This window comes from Sciurus carolinensis, chromosome 1 (genome assembly GCF_902686445.1).
Source record: "Sciurus carolinensis chromosome 1, mSciCar1.2, whole genome shotgun sequence".
Classification (NCBI taxonomy): domain Eukaryota; kingdom Metazoa; phylum Chordata; class Mammalia; order Rodentia; family Sciuridae; genus Sciurus; species Sciurus carolinensis.
Window position 1 is genome coordinate 13,628,691 of NC_062213.1, and position 23,574 is coordinate 13,652,264.

Below are 23,574 nucleotides of genomic sequence, written 5' to 3' on the forward strand. Positions count from 1 at the left end.
GAAGAGGTTAAAGATCAGCTAATATATCTCAGAGAAGTTAGAGAAGAAAAAACCAAAGCCATCTTACATAGAGAGAGAGATGAAATTGCAAAGAAAGAAAATTGATATTGCAGACAATATAATAAGATTCTTAAAGGATAAAAATAATAAAGCAAAAGAAAGTGAAGGAAATAAAGAATGGAAAGACAAAAACAAAAGAGAAGATGAGGGATGAAGGAAGGGACACTTAGAGAAATTCATAGCATTAGAATGTAAAAGATTCAATGTTTGTATGTTTGTCTATATATGAAGAAATTTTGTTAGGAGTCATAAGACTTGAAGAGAGATTCTTCACTGAATCTTATTTTATATTTTTTATTTTTTCAATTATTTATTTATTTTTACAGACTGCATTTTGATTCATTGTACACAAATGGGGTACATCATTTTGTTTCTATGGTTTGCATGATGTAGTTTCATACTATTTGTGTACTCATACATGTACTTAGGGTAATAATGTCTGTCTCATTCCACCATCTTTCATACCCCCCTCCTTCTCATTTCCCTCTACGTAATCTAAAGTTCAATGCATATATAGCAGAACAAAAAGAACATGATACATAGAGGCACAGTAAGAAGAGAGGGAAAATAGTAGGCTTGATTCACCTATTTACATATTTAAATGCGTAGCAGGTACTTATTGAATGTCTGTCCTATGCCACGCACTGTTCTAGGTGCTAAGTATGCGATAATAAAGAAAAGAGTCCAAATCTCTGCCTTTAGAAACTTTCATCCTAGAGAGCATAGATGGACAATGAACAAGATATATTCTATATCAAATGTTAATGGGAGAAAAAGAGGACACAGAAGACAGGGCCCATGTAGGAGCTGGCACATTGGGTGAGGTAGTCAGGGAAGGGCTCCCATGCATGGTGACACCTGGCAGAGACCTGGAGGATGTGCTGGAGAGAGACGTTCGAATAGCCCAGGCAGAAGGAATGGTAAACCCTAAAGAGTCGGGGCAGAAGACTGTCCTTGGAAAGTGTAATGGCTGTGAAAAGGGTGTGTGCTCTCTATACTCAAAGCCAAGGGAGGAAGACTTTAAAAATATTGCACCACAGATTGGGAGGGGTGCTTTCAAGAAGAGGTTTTCCTTCCCTGATTTGTTATCTAATGCTAAAACTCTAAACGAGAAAAGAAGAGTGAAGGATCCCAAAGTCATGGCTTGGTGTGGAGGGCCTGGATTGAGACGAGATGGTGTAGCGCGGATTGACCTGAAGGACAGATGTGCACGCCACTCTCTCCAACTGACTCTCAAAAGAAAAGGAAGTTGAGTCCCAAGAATGTCTGCCCGCCAGGTTTGGTCCCAGGAGGGAGGGAAGCAGCCTGGAGACTGGCCGTGTTGTTGGGTCATGCTGGGTCCTAGACATGGGAGCCAGGGAAGGATACGTGCAGGACAGGTCACCAGAGCTGCTTCTGATGACAGTGACAGCGAATCAGATCAGAAGATTTCGAAACCCAAAGAAAAGACTTCAACTGCATCTAATAAAAAGAAAACACTGTGCTTTCTGTCTCCATCTATCTCCCAAATCGTCAAAACTGGAGAAAGCTACTTTTTCTCTGCTTACCAACATGTGTGCTATTTGCATAACACTGTGATTACAATGATCTTGCATTATGCAGAGGCAAACATGTTTTAAAAAATTGAATCATATAAGTAATAAACAAAATGACCCCCCAAAATGAGTTGGTAAGAAAATGCCTAAGATTTGAAAGTCTGCGATTCAATTCGATGCATTTATTTTGCATACTATGAAATTATAGGAGAAAACGTGACCTTTGCAAGGTTATATAGCTAGTTAGTTGTGATGCTAAGTATAGAACACAGAGCTCCCTTTTCTCAATTCATTGTGGGATCTTACAAAGCTGATCACAGAAGCAGACAGAAGACTAATCATGTGACATGGGGATGTGGACATATTTATGCTCACAGCTCCTTGTACCATCTCCAAAAATAAATGGTTGCACATGGAGAAAACACAGAGCCATGAACCAGAGCTCTAGTGCACTCACTCCATGGTGTTATGACGATAATTTATAATGCTATTGCAATTACAGTAGAATTATAGCCTGCCCAGCACCTAATAGAGCTGTGTGCATACTCTTGAGAAAGACGGATGTGCTGGCATCTTGGGCTGCAGAAATGAGATTAAATGGCCCCCATCCCTGATCCTGCCATTGATTTTTGTAGCATTCCCATTAACATGATACCTCACATTCCATCCCTCTATCATTCCTCAGAGGTGAAGACATAGTTTTAGAGTGTAAATAATTAGACCCTCAAAATCCAAGGTGACAAATCTTCCACGCCTCCAATTGCCATGAATCAGGACACATAAATCAAAGCCTCTTTTCAGGATGTGTTCGTGAGCAGGAAGACATGTTTACAGAATGAACCTGCTTTGTGTTTTCCTTTCTTCCTCTTTCCTCCTTTTGGTTTCTGCACAAACTTGGCTTCTGATGGGAATCATTCAGGATAGGGTGATTATATAAATGGAGACATATTTGTAAAAGAGGGAGGTTACTCTTATACCAGGACAACCGGACCACACAGGAACAGTCCCTGGCGAACAAGGACACACATTCTTTCTAGATTGGGGTCACAATGCTTCACAGTAGGAGTATTGGTCTGTGCTTTGGTTTTCATAAAATGCTTTTCTTGGGCTGCTCAATATTGCTAATGAGATAATGCAATGGAAAATGATAAACAATAGTAAAGATGATTACCTTTGATGAGTGCCTACTTTGTGTTCCTATATGTCTAGAGTAATGATTGAGAACATTGGATTGCATATCACAATTTGACAGGTTGAGCAATCACTCTGTGCCCAAGTCTTTAATAAATACGAAGCACTGGTACAAAGTAAGCATTCAAAGAGATGGGCCAATATTACTGTATGCAAAGTCTTTTCTATGCCTAAGAGCATCAGTTCCTTACAGGATATGATGCAGACATCATCGACCCAATTTTTGAGATAAGAAAACTGAGGTTCAGCAAAGATAAACTCCTTGTCTGAGGTCATAATAGAATTAGCAGTTGTATTCGGGCTCAAGCTTTGTCGAACTTTGGCTTGTATAATTATTAATTTACACATGTTCTCATTTGACATCCTTTAGTTATTTCATCTTGTTTGTTTGTTTGCAGTACTTATACAAACTCACTCTATTCCAGATTTACATTAGTTTGTAAAAAATACATCCATTCTATACTTTAATTATTCATTAATTATACACATTAGTAGGATTCAGGATGATGTTTCCATACATGCATACACTGTGAAGATTCTTATTCTACCCTCACCCTGCTTCCCTCCAGCACCCTTCCCAATAATTCATGTTTTTGATTTTCTATTTTGAGACAGGGTCTCACTAAATTGCTTAGGGCCTCACTAAATTTCTTTGAACTTGCAATCCTCCTGCCTCAGCTTCTGGCTGGGATTACAGGCGTGTGTCACCACATTCAGCTTGATACATGCATTTTTAAAGGTGTGCTGAGAAATCAGTAAGAAAAGAAATAAGATTAGGGGAAAATAAGATGAAGTTGAGAATGAAGCTGGTATTCAAAGTGTGAACAAGTTTTTATTGAGCACATTCACTCTAGCTGACACTAGATGGGAATTGGGTATTTGAAATAAAAAGATAAGTTCCCTCTCTTCATAAATTTGGATTCAAATGGAAGAAATAAATATACAAACTATTGCCATGCTGTGGGGAACAATTGGAAACAATGTATAGCACCCAGTAATAAAAGCAGGTGAAGAGGAGCCATTCCATCCTGTATGAACTATGCCCACCAGGATCTGATATCTTCCTGACTTGCTGGTTGCCTGTCTTTCCCCTCTAGAAGGTCAGCTTCAAGTATCTGCCATGATAGCTGTATTCCCTCGGTCTGGATCACTGCCTGCCACATTAGAGGGGCTCAATAATGAGAAAATGAATCTCAGAGAGGTTTTTAAGTATCCCATTTTGCTCAGCTTGCAAATTGCAGAACCATCCCAGTTCTATCTGTGTGCCCTGGACCTTGGAGGTGGCTCAAACAGGCAGTTTTAACCACAAACATTGAAAATAGAGATTTGGAAATTAGAAGATTCAAAATTAGTGCACTAATTTTTGAGAAGGAGATCAGTGAGCAAACCTTAATCCCAAAACAAAAGGAATAACCAGTGCCAAGTTCAAGGCACTGGCCAAGGCAGGATTGGTGACTCTAGTGAACCAGCATGTCAGCAGTGAGTGATTTGTCCCTCTCGACATAGCTGGGAAGAGGAAATCCCTGAAGAGATAGAACAGAGCAAGAACTGAAAAAATACCTGGAGAAAAAGAGAGGAAGAGGTTGGGGATACAAAGGAAGGACAAGGAAAGGTGTAGAGTCAGAATACACAAATACTTATCGATCCTGTTTAAAAAAAAAAACAGATTTCAGTAACAGAGAAAAATTGCTGTACATTAATCAATGCATCATTAAAATGCATCGAGACAGTCAATTTACTTGCTTTAGTGTTCTTTTTTCACATTTTCTTACATAGATATAACACCATGAGTCTGGGAAATCAGTTTGAGTCAGAGAAGAATTCTTGGCGAGGTTGTGGAAAGTCCACACTCGAAACCTGCTTCTCTCCACTGTAACAGAAAGCAGAGGCAGCCACTTCCTTTCTTGCAACTTCGGGTTCTTCTGTGTCAAGTGAGGAATTTGAAATCAGTTACTCCAAGGTTCTTTCCAGCTCCATCTTGTATTTCCAGGGTCCTTGACAGAAACAGGAGACCTGGTTCTGGTCCCAACTCTATGTTTTATTTCTGGCTCAATTCCCTCGTCTCTGTCCTTTTATCCCAGATCAACCTGGGATAAAATGTTGAACATTAGCAAAAAGATTTGGGGTTTGAGGACCCTTTTTATAATCTCTTATTTTAAGGCAGTGATACTACCTGCTCTCCTTCTCCAGTTGCTGTGCAGATCAAATGAGGTCATGCACATGTAAATACTGGGCTAGCTACCAATTGCAGTAATATGAAAGAATCAAATGTTCTTTCTGCAGTTACTATTTTTACACAGACCTGCTAGGCTGTTTTCCAGAGAGGTTAAAAGTCTTTCCCTAGAGGACAGGTTAAGACAGAACTAGAGGCAGAAAAAGTCTATGAACGTCTTTAAAAAAAAAAAAAAAAACACTAATAATGAACCCTCCGTTGGTTAAGAATAGATTAAGATAAAATAAAATTCAGTGAAATGAAATAATCTAATTCAATACAGTAATAGGAGATGTGGTATCTTACGCAGTTGAGGGGGACAGCACATGGATCCAGAAAAGAAAAAGCAGCACAGTAAATGAGGGTGCACACTGTAAAGGGCACAGTGATGGAGACATTCAGTTTCCTCATCCGTAAGAGGAGAGGGAACCCTGGGAGAGCTGGGTCGCCCCCCAAACCTACAATGGCTGCATCCTCGGAGACCACCTGACATGGACGCTGAGCAGCATCAGTGCCGAGACATTTTGAAAGAGGCAGCCCACTGGGCTCTAGCTGATGCCTGCCCTGCATGAGTTATTCTGATCATAGGCCAATTTTCTTAAAAGAACCCAGAAATCTGTAGTATGATATAAAAAGGAAAAAAACCCATAATCCTCGATTTTTAAATGCTGGTAACTGAATTTTTTTTTTTTTTAAATCAAGACTCACATGAATTATTTGACAGCTTTCCATCTTTTTTAAAAACATTTTTCAGTGGCTGATGTACCTTTATTTTATTCATTTATTTACATTCTGTGCTGAGAATCGAACCCAGTGCCTCACGTGTGAGGCAAGCGCTCCACCACTGAGCCACAGCCCTAGCCCCAGATTTCCACCTTGAAACTGTACAATCCCTAGTTCTTCTTTCTACTCTAACTTTCCAAGAAGCTAGGAGACACAAACAGGTAGAGGAGTTCCACCTAGAAATAAATCTGCGGGTCGTGAGGCCACTCTGCATATCAATAATATCAGCAGTAACATTAACATCTTATCCGTATGTAGCAAGCATTTGCAAATCACTTGTGAGTCCATCTTTTCTTAGAAATCTCCCAGCACCCCTATATGCTAAGCCAGATATTGGGGAAACTTAAATCTAAAGGAGGTCAAAGGACTGGCAGGAGATCTCATGGAAGGTTAACGACAATTCTTGGACCGAAGGCTGATGTCTAAGATGTCATGGATGAGGTTTTTCCTGCCTGGGTGACTTCCATGTAATGGAGACCATTTTCCCTACTAAAATCTCCACATCTTCTGGAAGGGGGATGTTGGGATGAAGGGTGATGTGTGAGAGTTGCTACTTAGTGGCCAGCATGTTAGAGGGACGTGGGCAGCAAAACTTCCCTCCTTCTGCTGCCCACATGGGATTCCTAGGTCTTGGGAGGAGTCCTGGTGAGTAAAAAGTCATCAAGACCCTGGGTGGGCAATACCATGCTCCAAGGCTCCCAGAGGCATGGTCAGAACATCCAGGCTGGCAGTAGTGGACAGTGGGAATCTCAGGCTAGCAGCCATTTACCAAGCTGCTCAAACTTGCTTCGGTATTGGAATAACCAGTAAGGTTGTAGCAGAGCATCCAGCTCTAGCTGTAAAGAACAACACACCTTTAAGTGGAAGAGCTCAAAGGACTCAGTGTTGCAAGATTTTCCAGAGGAAACCCTTAGAAATCCTGCTTGGTATTGTTGTTTATTGGAAAACATCTTTTAGATTGACAAGGCAGGGGCTTCCCACAAGGAATGAAGCAGGAAACCCAGAGGAACAAATCTATGAGACCTAAGTCCTGCGAGGATCCTGGTTAGGAGGATCACATGATCTGGCTTGCTCTGGATGCTCTTAGTACCTGAATTGCCTTTCATTCTCAAGAATGTTATGGTTTGGACGATACATTACATGGTCAAGTCAACTCTAAGAGCTGTCTGACCAATGGAAAATGTGTAAGAGAAAAAGAGTCGAGAATCTGGGCCTGGAGTAAGAGCAGTGGTGACTCAGCTGACATGGTCACAGCCTGACACCACTGAGGACCCACAAATAGGACAGAGGAAGTAGAAATGGGAGAAAGAGGGAGTTTAGGGAAAAAGCTGTTGGAGGCATTGTTATATGAAATTCTCAGGCAAGACTTCTTCAGAAGTTCTAAACCAGGCACAAACAACCCAACAATACTCCCAGTGGCTCCCAGGTAACTAGCGCCCACTAAGCTTTAAGCACTTCACGAAGGTGCTAGATTATAACCCGATGCCACCCTTACCTATCTGAAAAACAGAGTATCCAAGTCAGAAGTGGAATGCTCTGAGGCTCAAAGAGGTCCAAGGACTAAATAGAGATACCGAGTGATGAAGAAAGCAACGTGGGGACAAGGCAGGGAGACCTGCCCGGATGTGCAGGGACTCAGCAATGGCTGTAGGCCCCCCTTTTAAGAAGACATTTTCTAAGATTAAGATGAGGGTACAAAAAACCTGTGGAAAGAGGAGTAAGAAAGCATTGTCCTTTAACTTCCAGGACAATAAAACTTTCCATTCAACAACACATATGGAGTTCCCACCGTGACCCCAGAAGTTGCAAATTTCTCCAAGTAACATAAATGAAGTACAAGACGTGGCTTCTCCTCCAAACACAGGACATGTGACCTGTATTAGAGGGGAAGAATTGATGCCAGAGTCATCCTGATATAGTAAGAAGCCCACAGAGTCTTGAGTTGGATGCTCAGACTGATTCTGACTGTGCCTGGTACCAGTCAGTCACTCAGGAAGGCAAGTCACGTGTTCAGAACCCCTGTTTCCTCAGGTGTAAGCAGGAGCTGGAAACAAGGCCAAACTCATGAGACTGAAAACCAGATCTGAAAATCATGTAAACATATCCCATACACTGTGAAGGAATATTCTAGAATAAGCTAACCTTCTGGAAGGAAGCAGAGGAAATTAATCAAGAGGTATAATTGCAGCAGGTGTCCATGGAAACTGACTCCCCAAAGAGTTGATGATCTTATAGTTTCTCATTGCCTAGGTCTACCAGCTACTCCCATTGCTGTCCTTCCTCCTTCCCTTTTTACTGAGAAACTGCATTTCCTTATTCCCTGCAGATGTCTCAAGGTGGTTGCTCTTTAGGAATGGCAGCCATGGATGCTATTCTGTTTCTTTTTCATTCAACCATGTAATAATTTTTCCATATCTGGCAAGCTCCTTCTAGAAGTGGGCCCAGCAGGTTACAAATCTCTGGGTGCAGGGTGGAAGTCAGTTGCCTGGATTTAGATCCCCAATCATGTTTTTAATACTTAGTATTAACCAAGCCCATAAAAATGTCCAAAGTAATGGCCATCCTTTCTCTATGAGTAGTGACATCTCATAAATTATGGAATTTGTGGATTGCCTGAAATCCTATGCAAAGTGTTCAAGACAGAAAAAGTTAGTTGTTTGAATGTGTGAAGACCTCACTCCTGTGCACATGTGTGTTTTAATAGTGTTTCCCTGAGAGGAAATATTTCATTCTAGATGGGCTCACATGCCTACACACTCCTGTCCCCTTAGAAACGGTCACCCAGCTGATGCCAAGTACATGTCTCATGGTTTCTGTCTTCATAAGGATTAAAAGGAAGACATTTATTGGCCATTACTATTTAAATTCACCAGCAATCTCACTGAGATAATGAACCCTAGGTCTGCTTGCCAGGTTTGCTGCAGAAGTTCTCACTGCAGTCCCTTCCATGCTTATGCTAAAGTCATCTCCGTGTGTTGAGGACAAAAAGACTGGAAGGAAAGGGAGAAGTTGTGATAGAGGAGGAAGGGGGTCTTTTCATAAGGGGGAGAGGGAAGAAGTAAAGAGTGGGATGCTAAACTTCATGACCTCTATGCCATCCACCCCCGGAGCTGCTCACCCACATCAATGACCCCTGCAAACTTTATTGAAGACTTGTCTGCCATGGACTAGACTAAAATCTTAGCAAGCATTATTTCATTTCTCTCTTCACCCAGCACAGAGAATGGGAGTCATTCTTTGGAGAACTTTCATCTAGCGACTGAAGAGCTTGGCTGGTAAACCGGTGTTGATCCTGCCTGATGCTATGGTTCTCTACTAGAGACTCCACCTGTCCACAAATATCAAGCACATACTAAGAAGAAAGGAGAGATGTTGACTTCCTTGAACCTCAGAATCCATTTCTCTATTGATTCAGTTCTTGATCAGAAATGATGATGGATACTGGTTACTGGACACTCTCAGACATCAATAATCAACCCTCTAAATGTTCCAGGAGGACCTGTCTAATCTGACTTCTGACACAACTTAAATCACAGCCTCTGCCTGTAGTAAATTTTAAAATGGTCACAAACCCTTTACACCACTTACCGCCAAGAGATGAAGTCATTTTCCTGATTTCTTGTTTCTGGGCTGAGCTTGTAACTAGCTGACCCACAGAACATGGTAGAGGTCATGCCGGGTACCTTCTGAAGCAAGGCATGCGCTCGATGAATCTTGTAGCTTCTGCTCTCCTTCTTCCAAATGCTGCCTCCACGTGAGCAAGCGCAAGCTCATCTACTGGGGTGTGACCCAGCCAGGAACAGGCGGTGGTCACAGGAGTGAGACCCTCTTAGACCGTCCAGCCCCAGTCCAGCCACCACAGTGACTGCAGCTGCAAGAATGGCATGAGGGATACTTTAAGGCACTAAGCTTTGGGGGCTTCGTGAGGCAGAAATACCTAATGGGAATACCCTTCACCCTCCGGCTTCAGTCTTCAGCCTCGGTGGTCTTCTTTCATTTCAAGAACATGCCATTGACTTTCCCACCTCACAGACTCTGCAGATGCTTCCTGTGCAAAAAAAAAAATCCTTTCCTCTTTCTACCTGTCAGATGGTTTACTCTATCTTATCATTCAGGGCATAGCTTCAAATATACTCCCAGGGGAATTCCTTTGCTGAACATGTATATAACAAAGATTTCTCATCCTGCACATCAAGCCCTCGCTTATTTTCTGCCATTGCAAGTATCACAATCTGTGATTATGTTGTGCTTTGCTTTGCCTATTCCCCCCTCCTCAAACATAGACATCATGAGAATGACTGGAGACCATGTCCTTTTCTCCAATGCATTCAGAGAGTCTCCCCACTCCCCTTGGAGCGTGTCAGTATTTCTGTGCATACCTCCACTCAGAGCCCCCTCGCTCCCATAGTTGGCAGTTGCCTCTCCTTTCCGAAGGCTGCTATCAGGCTTTTGGAGTCAAGCTGGTGTTGTCTGCACCAAAATGCAGAGAGAGAGAAGGTTGAGATCTGCAGTCTTAGTCAATGACCCATTATTAGGTATGAATAAGTACTCTGGCTCTCTCGCTCCAGATCAGGAAGACACCGAGGTGTGACCTAAACTGCCTGCAGTCCCCTCCCTGGGAACCCCTTCCTTGGCTCCTTCATGGCCTTCATGTTGGGTGCCCTGAAGCTTTGACTGGGTCCTTCCCTCCCCTCTCCTACTTCTCCAATTCTGGATAGGGATTTCCAGCAGCACTTTTTTAACAAGCTACTTTCCCACGAATCCTTGTGTCAGACTCTCTTTCAAGTGAGGTCACAAAGTGTCTTTGGGGAATAAAGTCATTGAAGCAGCTCTTGATTTGTCCCCATCGGCTTTTCACATTGGTACCCTTAAACCGACATCACAGATGGAATTCAGGTGTCCTCTGCAGCATCGCCATCTTTTACAGCCGTGTTTGTGAAATTACATTAAGGTTTTATTGCAGTGTGCCCTAATGTTTTATAAAGGTGAGGGGGCAATGGTGCTGATAGTAGCAGCAAGATATCTGGGTCAAAGATGAACCTACTTTGGTGCCAAAAGTTGAGAATGGTGAACGTCGACATGTTGGAGAGATTGAAGCTGGTCTTGTGAGGAACAAGTACCAAATTAAAGAACGTGTAGGGTATTCTAGAAACAGATCCTCCAGAAATGTATTGAAAGGTGGGGCTCTTCAAACGATATGAAAAGATCTTTAAATGTACAGAAGTGTGAATAGCAGCCCCAAAAATCCTCCTGGATTCCCCAAAACAGAGAAGATTCTGGAATCAAAAAGCAGTTCTCAGGGATGAGTTTCCTTTGGGCTCTCTCATTGAGAGAAGAAATAGTTTCGTGTTCAATATTCACCTGAAAATTATTTTTGGAAAATTTATAAAATTCTGCCACAGCCCCCCTTGCTACCTGTCTCACACTGCAGTCCCTACTCAGTCCCTTGCAAAATAACTGCCAGACAGATGTCTTCCTGCATTTTAATATAAATTTGCTCTCTTTACTAAATACTGTTTTGAATAAGCTGGAAAAATTAGGTTGTGAAGACAAGAACTTACATATGATCATGAATTCTATTTGCTTTCATAGTCAAACAAATTGCTAATGTTTTAAATGATCATTATTGCAAAATTTAAAATTTTATGGATGTGTATGGATTCATTCCTTGGTAAACAGCCTTTCCATATCACATTTCAAGCTTGGGGATTTTCAGTTTTTGTCGTTTTATGTTTTAGGTCGTATTATGCATGGCCACAGAGATCCCTGGTGTGATGGACTGAGATACAGATCAGAGCTCTGCCCCTAACTACGTAGCCTGTGTAAGCCACGTCTCCATTTACTCAGTGATAAGGCTTCCTGCACAGGGTTCTGTGGGGATGAGTTGGGAGCTTAGGTAATGCAAATGAGGCACAGTGACCACTCAGCCCAACTTGGTACCCTGTGTGCTCCATGTCACACAGTTGGTTTGATGATTCTGCTAACAAGTCAGTTGTCTTGGCCTGAAGACAAACCCAAACTTAGCCCAACACAGAAGGCTCCATATGATCCAACCTCCACATGTCTCTCTCACTTAATGGACCCTGCTTCTGAAGAAGCTTGTGAATCAGCTCCTGGAAAGTTCTAGCTCTTCTCCCCTGCATAAGGTTCTCCTTAGGACTGAGCTCAGAGGAGTCCTTTTAGACTCCCAGAGCACCCACGTCCTCCATCTGGGCAAAGTGTCTGTCCCATACACTCTCCCAGGAGCCTGGGTCTCCTTCAAATATGATATTCATTGCATGGTTTTATAAAATCTCCTCAATGTCAACCTCCTCAGATAAGGATGTCCTCACTGGCTCTTCAGACCTGCAGGCTCTGTATTGGCAGAGTTAACCAAACAAGGACTGAAAATACGGCAGGAAAATGCACCTGCACAGAACATGTAGACATTTTCCTTTCCATCATTCCCCAAACAATACTGTATGACAATTATTCATGTAGCATTTGCATTGTATTTTGTACTATTGGTAACCCAGAGAAGAATTAAAGTACATGAAAGAATGTGAGCATGTGCAAACACTATGCTGTTTATATTGGGACAGGAGCTTCTGAGAATTTTGGAATCCACAAGGGTTCAGGAGTCAATCCCTCCGTGGATACTCAATGATGACTGTATATCACCTTCTGCGTAGGTACGCCATTGTCTCTTCTGTGTTCTTTCCACGCGAAACTTATTTCAATAGCACTGTGAGATTCGTATCATCATTAGTCCCTAACAATTAGGAGAGACAAGTGTAAGAAAAAGAAAAGGCAAATGATTCTCCCATGACCAAATATTATCAGCAACAGCTGGTTCTGTGACCTTCATACCAGAACTCTCTGTCTATAGTCCCAGATACAGAATGTGAGGTCTGTGGGTAGTCAGTCAATCAAGTAAGAAAGATGAAGTTATTCAATTCTGGAGAAGAAAATGAGACCTGGGAAGGGATATATATAGATTGGGACTCAAATCCACACTGTCTTAGTTTGTTCAAAAGATGGCAAAGAGTCAGCTAATAAAACCTAAAGTTTGGAAGAAACTGTTACCTCTAGTATCGTGAGTTGATTCTGGAGTAATGGCACATGTGTTGTCTTGGGAAGCAGGGACCTGAAATGCAGTATATTCCTAGATGATCTGCCTCTTGCAAGACTTCAGTGGTCTCATCTACAAAATAATAGCAATAATGAGGTGGACCCTCAAGCTCTTGCAAGATGTGATGTTCTGAGATCCCAGAAGAGGACTGCAGGGACTTGTGTTTGCTGTCCCTTTGCCTGTCAAATGGTCATCTGCTCATCACTTCTGTCTCAATAAAAATGTCAATAGAGTAGGGATTAATAACAAAGACTCTCAAATCCAGGCTCTGTGATTTTTAAGAGTGATCTTGGACAGTTTACACGACTTCTCCAAATATGGGGTTTGCATACCTGTCTCCACTACTGTAAAGAGAACTGACGTGTTACTGCTTATTTCCCTAGTGCCTACAGAGTCTCACACCCAGTACTCGTGACCATTAGGAGGGAAAAGAAAATTGTTCCAGTAATACACTATTATCTAACAATATAATATCATCCAAGAAAGCATAAATAGAGATAAAGATGGAGATAGCAGTAGAAACAGATCAAAGCAGTGCAATAGAATCTCAGAGGAGAATCTCAGAGGTAGGGTTTCAGTACTGTCTCTGACATTTGGACCAATGACTGAGTGAGTCAGCTGCCCTAAGAGATGACTGACCACCATTACCATTTTGTGTTCAAGTTTGATTTGGATTATCTCACAAGACAAATGTAATGTAAAACTGATGGAGAAATATTGACTGGATACAGAGGTCAAGTCCAGAAATTGAAAATACTGGTACAAATTCAAACATTTAGTTTCAGTTCAGAAAAAGTCAAACATAGGAAGCAAGATTTTGGAATTAAGATTTAATTTCTCTTTAATTTTCTTGCTAGATATGTGACATTATTCAGAACCCACTCCAATTCACACACTCAAAGACTCTCATATTCTGATTTATATTGGATGAGCTGATCTCCACCAGATCAGTAGATTTAGGTCTTTCTTCAGCTACTTAAGAAAATGAAAAAGAAGAAAAAGAAGAGGAAGAGGAATGAGAAGAAAAGAGATGAAAGAGGGAGAATAAAGAAAAGAAAAATTCACAATTAAAGCTTATAGTCTTAATGATAACCAATGTATCAGAATCTCATATCACTGAAGATGAAGTCAGAAGAAAAGTTCAAGTTACAAAGATTGTACACATCCTCCAACACAGAAAACCATATGCATATAAAATATTCACCTACTGAGGTATAATGTGCCTAGTGATAAACTGAGGTTTGTAGAGTATTTTCTAGATAAAGGCTGTAAAGAATTACCAAGGTGCATGACTACTCAATACTACCTGTTGTAGACTGTGTTTGTGTGTATGTGAGGTGAGCAAGTCGATGGGTAAGTAACCCCCTATTTGATGAGCCAAATACAGACCTATCATCTCCTAATTTCCAGAGACTCTCAGTATGACGGAATGTGTAGCCCCGAGGCCAAAGTCACCATTTTAAGGCTGAAAAACTGAAGTTCAGAGAAGAGAACGCTGCTTTCAGGGGCAGAGGGCTTCACCAGGGCCCCCAGGCCTCTTTTTGACCTGTGGTTGTTTCTGGGAAGGCTGTGAATTTTCCAATCTCCCACCTTCGGCCGAGTGTGACAGTGGTCACTTTCAGCAATGGATCACTGGCACTTGCCATCTCAGCCACCTTAGCCATCTTAGGTTAAGAAGCAATTGTGATCCCTCCAACCTCCTCTCCCCCATTTCCTGATTGGATAAAGAGACTCCCAGGTTTTGAGGATGGGGATGCCACAGGAATGAAATTTCCTCAGTCCCTGATTCATGAGGTGGGTAAACTTCACTCTTAATCAAGAGTACCATATGGAATCATGAAATAAGTTTTCTTGCTAAACCTCTGAAAGGGTGGGGATCTTGCCTGTTTCTGTGGGTAGTATTACTGAAGCAACCCAGGGCATTAGTCAGATCCAAAACTAGAGACCTGTCCTGATTGTCCACATGGTATTCCCACCATTTAGATATGGTGACATCTGTGCATCCTTGTGCTTCTCTATTAGAAGAATATTCCAAGAACCTAGCACAATACCAGTCATGCAGCAGGTACTCAATCAACATTTATTAAATGAAAGATCTGCAAATCAGGAGTCAGAATATTTTAAATACTTTGATCAAGGTATTGAATGTGTGATTTTTAGGAATTCTTAATGCTCTGAAATCTGTAAAATCTCTGGTTCCAATAAATGCTCTATATTCTTTGGCTTGGGTATGTTTTCAGTTTATTCTTGGCTCTGAATTTATGAAATTCCATTCTTGTGATATTTTTCTGATATTTATCTCTATTAATGTAGTACACACTTTCTGGCTCAAGCTTGAAGTGGGGAAATCATACTTCTCTTTAGTTTGCAAGTCGGAACAGCTAATATTTATTGAGGAGCTGATAAAAAAAATGGGTGAGCAAATTGTGTGATTAGGTCTAGGCACTCTATTAAGTAAGGCACATGCATCAGCTCATGGTTTGAACAACCTGAATATCCCCATTTCACAGGTGAGAAAATACATTCAGAGGGACTCAGTAACTAGTCCAATGGTGTGTACGTAGACAATGGTGGAACTGGGTAAGAGAGAGCCCTCTCTGATTTAGGAGACTGGGTGTCTCATCCTCCAGGCTGTGACACCCAGTTGCAAGCAACAGAGACAGGCTCTGGCAAACCTAAGGAAAAGAAGTTATTGGAAAGATGGAAGATAAGTGTAGGAAAATAAACAAACAGAACTAGGAAAGAGCAGGGATCAAAGCAGTTCCCGGAATCTGGGACCAACAGCCTCTTCAAAAGGGCTGTGAGACGGGATGCTTCAACTCCATCTGTCATCAATGTGTATGTGTCACCCCGCTGGAGAGGAGCACCTCGCTAAGAGTCTCCGACTTCCCTCTCCCACGTGGCCTGCCCATCCCTTGGCCGGGGGCAGATGGGGCACCATGAGTGATTCCATAGAGACCATGATCAGAGGAATGAGGTTGTCCCCAGAGGAAAATAAGGCTGTTATCAGAAATAAAGGAAACAGACACAGGAAGGGCTAAACCAAAGACATTTTGCACTGTAGCTGGAGGCAAGAGGAATGCATGGCCTGCAGTCTAGTGAAAGCCACAGGGACCAAAAGATGTATTTCTACCCGCTCCCTCACACTCAGCCAAGCCTTGGCTCAAATCCCTTGCCCGTTTAAGAGGATAAGTTCTGGTCTGAATCTGGGCTTAAATCTTGTTCTCCCATCCACTATCTATGTTTGAGAAGTTTAGTAAACCTTTTAAAGTCAATTTCCCCACTAGTCAGAAAGGCTATGATCTAGCTCTTTTATGCCTAGCATATAGGAATGCCAAGAGAATTCAATTCAATGATGCATGAAGAGTTTTGGACATAGCACCTAGAACATCAAAAGAACTTAGTAACTACCATCTACTACTACTACTATGAGTAGTACTGCTACTAATCTACCAGGATGCAATTCCAGCCCCTCCTCAGAGCACAAAACACTGATTGGCAAAACCAATCCATGGTCAAATATTCAACTATTTGCAAAAACTGAGAAATAAATGAATGAAGTTCGTTTTCCATGAAGCTAAATAGAAACATCTTTTTTTTTTCTTGTTAAATTGCCCTGTAATAATTTTTAGGGGTAGGAGAAATAGTTGTGTGAATTTTAAAAAATGAATTTTTACTTACCAAATTAAATTTTGCGGACTCTGTGTCTGCCCGGTCTGTGATTTGACCCAGGAGGGTAGTGGGACCCAAGCACACCTTGCACACATCCTTCCCAGCAGTGTGTCCGGTGCTTCCAGGGGTCTCTGTAGAAGAGCAGCCCCCACCCCCTGCTCCTTGCTCTTCAGCCTTGACTTCATTTTCTCTGAACATTCTCTGTGAAATTATATACTTATTAATTTGTCTATTTATTGTCTGTCTTTTCTCTTAGAGTGAGTTCAAGGGATGGGTGTGTAACTAAGTGGTAGAGCACTTGCCTAGCACTTTTGAGACCCTGGGTTCAGTCCTCAGCACTGACCAAAAAAAAAAGAAAGAAAAAAGAGAAAAGAATGTTAGCTCTAAACTTATTCATCTTTGCATCTTTAGCTCATAGCATATCCCCTGACACGTTAATATACCTAAAAAAGAAAAGGAAAACAGAAAGACTTTAAAACAAATAAATGAATAATACAAACTCTATGGCTGAAGAGTCCTGGACTTTAGAACCAGAAAGAGCTCCTTGAATACCTACCTGCTTACTGCTATCCTTCTTGGCAAAATATCCATAAATGCTATTGGGAGAATTAATTGAATAAATAAAAGAAAAACTCTTGCAAGTAATATTCTCCCCTCAATCCCTGTCTTTGGCACTGGTTTGATTTCAGTATCTTTGCAAGGTGTTTCCAAGTCTGATCGCCTCAGCAGGAAGGACAGGTAATACCTTCCTCACCTCTGGCAAGTTCACGGCTGACACCCTAAACAAAAGGCAGACTAATAAGAGAAAAGCATGACAAACGTATTCACCAAAGTTCTCTGCGATTCTTGAAGCTTCAGAAATGACGACCCAGAGACCCAGGGAGTTGTGTTTTTCTGCTTTTAATTTCAATGAATAATGAACAGATTGTAAAAAAGCAATTGGACAAAAAAGGGGGCACTCAACAAAGCTCCTGTTCAGCCTCCGCTTAGCCTTTCGGGGTAACGTTCCTTCTTTCTAGATCTAGGGAAGCCCTCTCTGGAACAAGACCCTCATGATCTCTTTTCAAATGAGGGAGGTCAGAGGATTCCTGTGTAAGTGATGGAAGGTCACAGTGACCTTCTTGTTTCTGTGGCTTCCTCAATTGCCAAGGTGCCGTATTTGGGGTACCAAGTTCTGAGTTCCCATGTTTTGAAATCAGACGCCACTCCATGTAATGCTGGGAACATGTCTTCCAGTCTGTTCACATCTCACTGGTGCAACCAACAGCCTGTGTCGACAAGGGCACCTGATGACGCAGGCACAGGCTGCTTCTGGCAGCCATCACAGGGCTCCAGGCAGACGGGAGGTCTCCGTGGCAGGGACCCCCGAGCTCCAGGGCCAAGAGCAGTGGCTGGCATGCTGCAGGCACCCCACGGTCATTGGCTGAACTACGTATCTGTGAGCCGAGCAGGCAAGATGGGAAGACAAGCGCACACATTAGCAGACCTGGAATTTCACAGCTAAGAGAAAGAGAGGGGAGGCCTCGGAGAAGAAGGGTGATAGAAGTCACCCTGAGCCACCCTGAGCCAGGAGGAGGCCTGGCTGTGCGCAGGAATCTCAGCTTGTTTGGAGAACTGAGGACTCAGGACTGGCTCTCAATGACCTGGATGTTCGTTTGTGTAAAGAGGAAACCGAATCAAGTGTACCATTCCTATCTAGACACAGAAACAGGGAGAAAGGATTTGCTTATTTGCACTGATCCCCAGCACAGCCAGGAAAGTTGTTTTCTGTTTTCATGAAACGTTGCACGAACTTGCCCAGGGGGTCTGGGCAAGTAGAGCACCCCCTTTTCCAATGCCCCTTCCACAGGAATGCCTGGCCCCTCTCCTCTCCTGGATGTCTGTTTTCCTTCAGGCCCCAGAATAGACATGTGGCCTGCCCAGCTAGAGATTCCACTTAAACTCCCGTGACTCAGTTTCCTTATTTGTAAGTGAATAGAATAACAGAACCCCCGTCGCCACACTGTTAAAAGGAACTAATGTTGTGCGCTCTACACAGAAGCAGAGCGGGGAAGCCACCCTGGCAGAGGCGCCCTCAGGAGCAGGGCACTGTGTTCAGAAGTCCAGGCCCAGACGAGTCCCAGAAAAGCATCTCAGCCTTTCTGTCTTGTGCATCTGATTCAGAAAAGGGGTGCTGAACCAGGACTGCTCCAAAACTCATCAAGTCCTCTGGGTGTTTTGGCTCTTGGCTATTGATACACAAAAATAAGTGCTTTTGTGATTTTTATACCCATGCCTTAGAACATTCCTAAGAGCCAAAACCTCAGGATTCCTAAAGGGAAATTATTGTCTTGGTAATTTGCAAAATTAGAAAAATAGAAGGAAGAAGAAAAAGAGAGAAGACCATAAGAAAATAGAAAGAAGAGAGGGAAGGAGATTCCAGTTCTAAATGGTTGGTCCCGAGGCTCAGTGTGTGTCTTCTGACCACACATAGGAGTCTACCCTAAGGAGATGGTGATGGATGGATGGATGGGTAGATAGATAGACAGATAGATAGATCAACAGACCAACCCACAGATTTTTTTTTTAAGTTTTAGGGTCAAAGATGATTACTTTCTAAAAGGAGTAAAGAAAACAATTCAAGTACTCAATAGTTATTCTCAGGTAGTTAAAACCGTGGTGTAACTCCACTGCAGAATTGTAGATAACAATTTAAAGGATGTGCTTTAGGGTTATACAACAAATATAAATACTTATAAAAATAGTGTTGCATTTTTAAAGCAAACTATAAAGCTAAACAGGGTGGTCAAAGAAATATAATTTTTTCGAGTCTTTTAATATTTACCAAATATTCTCTAACATGTTTTATAATATATGTGTATACATTCGCAGGAACCAGTACTAAACATTGAACTTGGAGATCATTCAGGTTAGCAATTCAGGTGAGTCATAGCTTTGCTCAAATTTGTCCCTTTCTTCCTATTTGAGACATCGTATGGGAGTCACATTGGGGACAGCCATGTTCTTGCACCAGAGGGGAGCAGGGTGGCTCCTCATTGCCTGGAGATTCTAGTCCCATTCATCACCCAGGACAGACCCACTTACATCAGTGAGATAGAGAGAGAGAGAAAGAGAGAGAGAGAGAGAGAGAGAGAGAGAGAGAGGAGCTCTGCAGAACGAGCCACAAATGGCCAGCTGATCAAGCCTCTTAAAGATTAGTGCTCACATGGGGGTCCGATTGATCCAGCTAGCTTGACATAGTTCCCTGCCTAGACCTGCCTCAACCAGAAGCATTGGTTTACTGAGATCCCGAAGCTTTAATAAGCTTCCCCTTGGCTTACTACCTCACTCTGACGCACAGACACAATTGCTGTTGGTTTTCTTTACACTTGTGACTCCACGTGACTAGGGGAGAAGTTGGGAAGCTGTTAAGGATTAAATATTTGACCTAACTTTCTAATAGTACAACTATTATTTTTACACCAGAAAGAAGAAGAATTAGAAGAAGAAGAAGAAAAAAAAAAAAGAAGAAGAGGAGGAAGAGGAGGAGGGAGGAGACTTATCATCAATCTGGTTAGATGGCAATTGCTGATTAGTTGTTAAAGTTTGCTTTTTATTGCACTCGAAACGCTTAAGATGTATTTTTAAATTATTTGTTCTCCTTTGTAATTAAAGTTAGCAAGACCAGCACCTCTTAGCACGAGAATCTTCTTTAAATGCCTGTCACCATTTTGAAGGCTTCAACCCTTATGAAACCTATAATTATAACTTTTACTATATTATGCTGCTTAGTTTATTTTAGTTTTTTTTTTTTTTTTAAATCTTTTGGTTCTTTGGCCAAAGTCAATGAAAACAGGCTGTAAGAATGGACAAGGCTCCAAGGAGGAAATAAGTCTGAGCATGTCTGCTTTTTTATGATGCGAGTTCAATGTGAACAAAGCCCTACAGCACAGGGAGAAGCCACAGTAAGATTCGCAAGTAACCAGGGGCTGGGTGTTGAATAGTGCTCCCCACAAAAAAAAAGATATGCCCATGTCTTCTTTTTTTAATTTTTAATTTTGTTTTTTTGTTGTAGGTGGACACCACACCTTTCTTTTATTTTCATGTGGGGCTGAGAATCAAACTCAGGGTCTCACCCATGCTAGGCAAGTGCTCTACCACTGAACGACAACTCCAGCCCAATACGCCCACATCTTAACTCCTGGGATTTATGAATGTGACCTTTTCTGGAAAAGAGTCTTTATAGGTAAAACGGAATAAAGGATATCAAGATGGGATCATCCTGGAGTATCTGGGTGGGCCCTAAAATCCAATGACAGATGTCCTTATAAGAAATACCTACAGAATAGACATATGGAGAGGAGTAGAGGACCAGGTGAAGGAGGCAGAGGTTGGAGTGATATGGTCACAGGCAAGGAACACCCAGGGCCTCCAGAAGCTGGACAAACCAAGGGTGAACTTTCCAACAGAGCCTTCACAGCAAAGTGTGGCTCTGCTCATACTTTGATTTTGGATTCCTGGTCTCCAGGACTATGATCAGAAAAATTGTTGTTTTAAGCTACTGAATTTGTGACTGTAACCCTAGGACACTAGTGTAATCGTAAGCACATTAATTACTCCCTGGGCCACTTTATCCACATCTGCTGGATGAGGTTGGTAACGGCTACCTAGAGGTTGTAATGAAGATTACACGTGATATGATATAAACAACCCAGTGCTTAGAAGATGTTCAATAAACAACTGCGTGCTCAGTTGCAATTATTATGTTTTTGATATTTTAACAAAGTTTACATCAATTGCAGGGAAGCAATAATCTGAGACCCAAGGGGTCTTGGAGACTCTTTGTTAATTTTTTCCTAGCCTATTTTTAATAGCCCTGGATGGGCAAGGTTTGAAATATTAAAAGCTTGCATGCAGGCAGGTTTTTCAATGACCTCACCCTATGCTGAGATACATGCTAAATGAAGCCAAGTAAATATTAAACTAAGGAAAGTGGTCAAGGAAATAGGTGTGATTAAGTTGGTGTTACAGCCTATTAACCCCCTTTGTAGGAACAAAACAATGGACTTTCCATAAAAGAAACCTAACTTGAAACACCAGCTAGAAAAACCTTGTAAGAATGGATCCTGCTTAGCCGGCCATGTTTCTTCTCCCAGAAACTCTAGCTAAGACAATGGATACCCCTGCCGGCAGAAATGCCACCTCTCCAGGCATTCCGCCATCCTCCTATGCTGCTGTGGCCCTCCTGTGACTATGACAGCCAGCGGTCTTCATTTCCCTCATTTCCACCACAGCTGAGCAGCCCTGGTCCACACCCCCGTAAGCTCCCTGGAGGTGCCTCTCCTGCCCCGTGTATCATTTGCACAAAGCAGCCAAAGTGAGTGGCTTTCACAAGCACATGTGCTCTGAGACCATCCAGTGGCCCTCTGTGGCCTCTCTTCTCACTTGGCATTTGTCTCCCCTGGACTCTGAAGCCAGCCTGGTCTGGGCCCGCTCCCTACCTCTCTCTGTAGGATCCGTCACACTGGTCTCCTCTCTGCTCCCCAAAAGCTCCTACTTCATTCCTTCCCCGGGATTCTCCTCCATTTGGTCCCCCTGTGTGCAAAGTCCCCGTGTCCTTCTCCTTCCAGGTGCTCAGCCCTCCCTCCCAGGGAAGCTCCTCAGAAAGGCTGTCTTTGACCACCAACTGCTGTTGGCGCCTCGCCCTGTTTAACTTTCTCCTCTGCACTTCTTGCCACCTAATAACCATGGCTCCTCATCTGTTCCCAGGCTTCTGTCTCTCTCCCTCTTAGAATGGAAAGTTCTCGAGAGCACAGCCTCTGCTTGTCTTGCTCCCGATCCTGTACCCACCACCGAGGAGAGGCTGGCACACATGACGTACTCAGCAGGACTCACTGAGCTTTCAAACAGTAACCGAGGATCATTGCCTTGAAGCGGGAGTTCTCAACTGGGAGTGGTTTTTTGTCCCCCGAGGAACATCCGTTAAAGTCTGGAGACAGTCGACATCGTCATGTCTGAGGGGAGCGCTATTGGCATCTAGTAGGTAGAAGCCAGGTTGCTCCTAAATGTCCTACAATGCACAGGACAACCCCATGAGGAGGAGTTATCTAGTCCAAAATGCAGCCATGGGAGGCCGAGAAATCATGGCTTCTGGTTCACCAGTTGCCTTCCAGACACTGCAAAATGCCACAGATACAGCTGTGCAAAAACCCAGGGCATGCCCACAGGAGGTTCTATAATGGAGAAAGACAGTACAAGTAAACAGCACCACTGTGAGCGACACCAGGCTGATTTATGCAAGGGGTGTCCGCAGTACTGGGGAGCTCTTGAAGGTGGCACGTCATCCAGGAAGGAGGAGGTCAGGAAAAATTTGTCCATTTATCACACCGACTTTCCTAAACTTGCACTCCCACATCCACACGCCACACACTCCACAGCACCAACGCCACACCATGACATATACAACGCTTTTCTCTAGATCCACTCCGTTCTTATCCAAAGATCTCACTTCCAAAATTTGATCTCACTTGTTGTATTGACTCAATTTTCCTACTAACTTACTTGTTTTTTTTAAAAAAAGCTTTGTAATTAAAAAAAAATATTTTGATTTACAACATGATTGTATTGAAATTTATATACATTGTGCAATGACTCGATCAATTTAATTTGTATGCCAATGTACTTACTTTTAGCAGTCTTCTAGCAAAATGTTTAAATGCATATTACATTGTTATTAATTATTGTCACCATGATATGTAAGAGCTATAATACAAACAGCTTTATTGTAATTTAATTCACATATCATATATCTAATTCTTACTTGTAAAGTATGCAACTGAATGAATTTTAGTGTATCCAGATATGTGCAGGTCCTACCCTAGCAATTTTAGAACATTCTAAAGACAACTCACTTTTAAAAACGCCCAAGTACATGTTTCCTGTGGGCTCATTGCTGACCAACAGTGATAGAAAGTGCCTCGTTTAGAAACCAGCCCCTGACATCCAACCTCTGGTATACCAAAGGAGAGAGG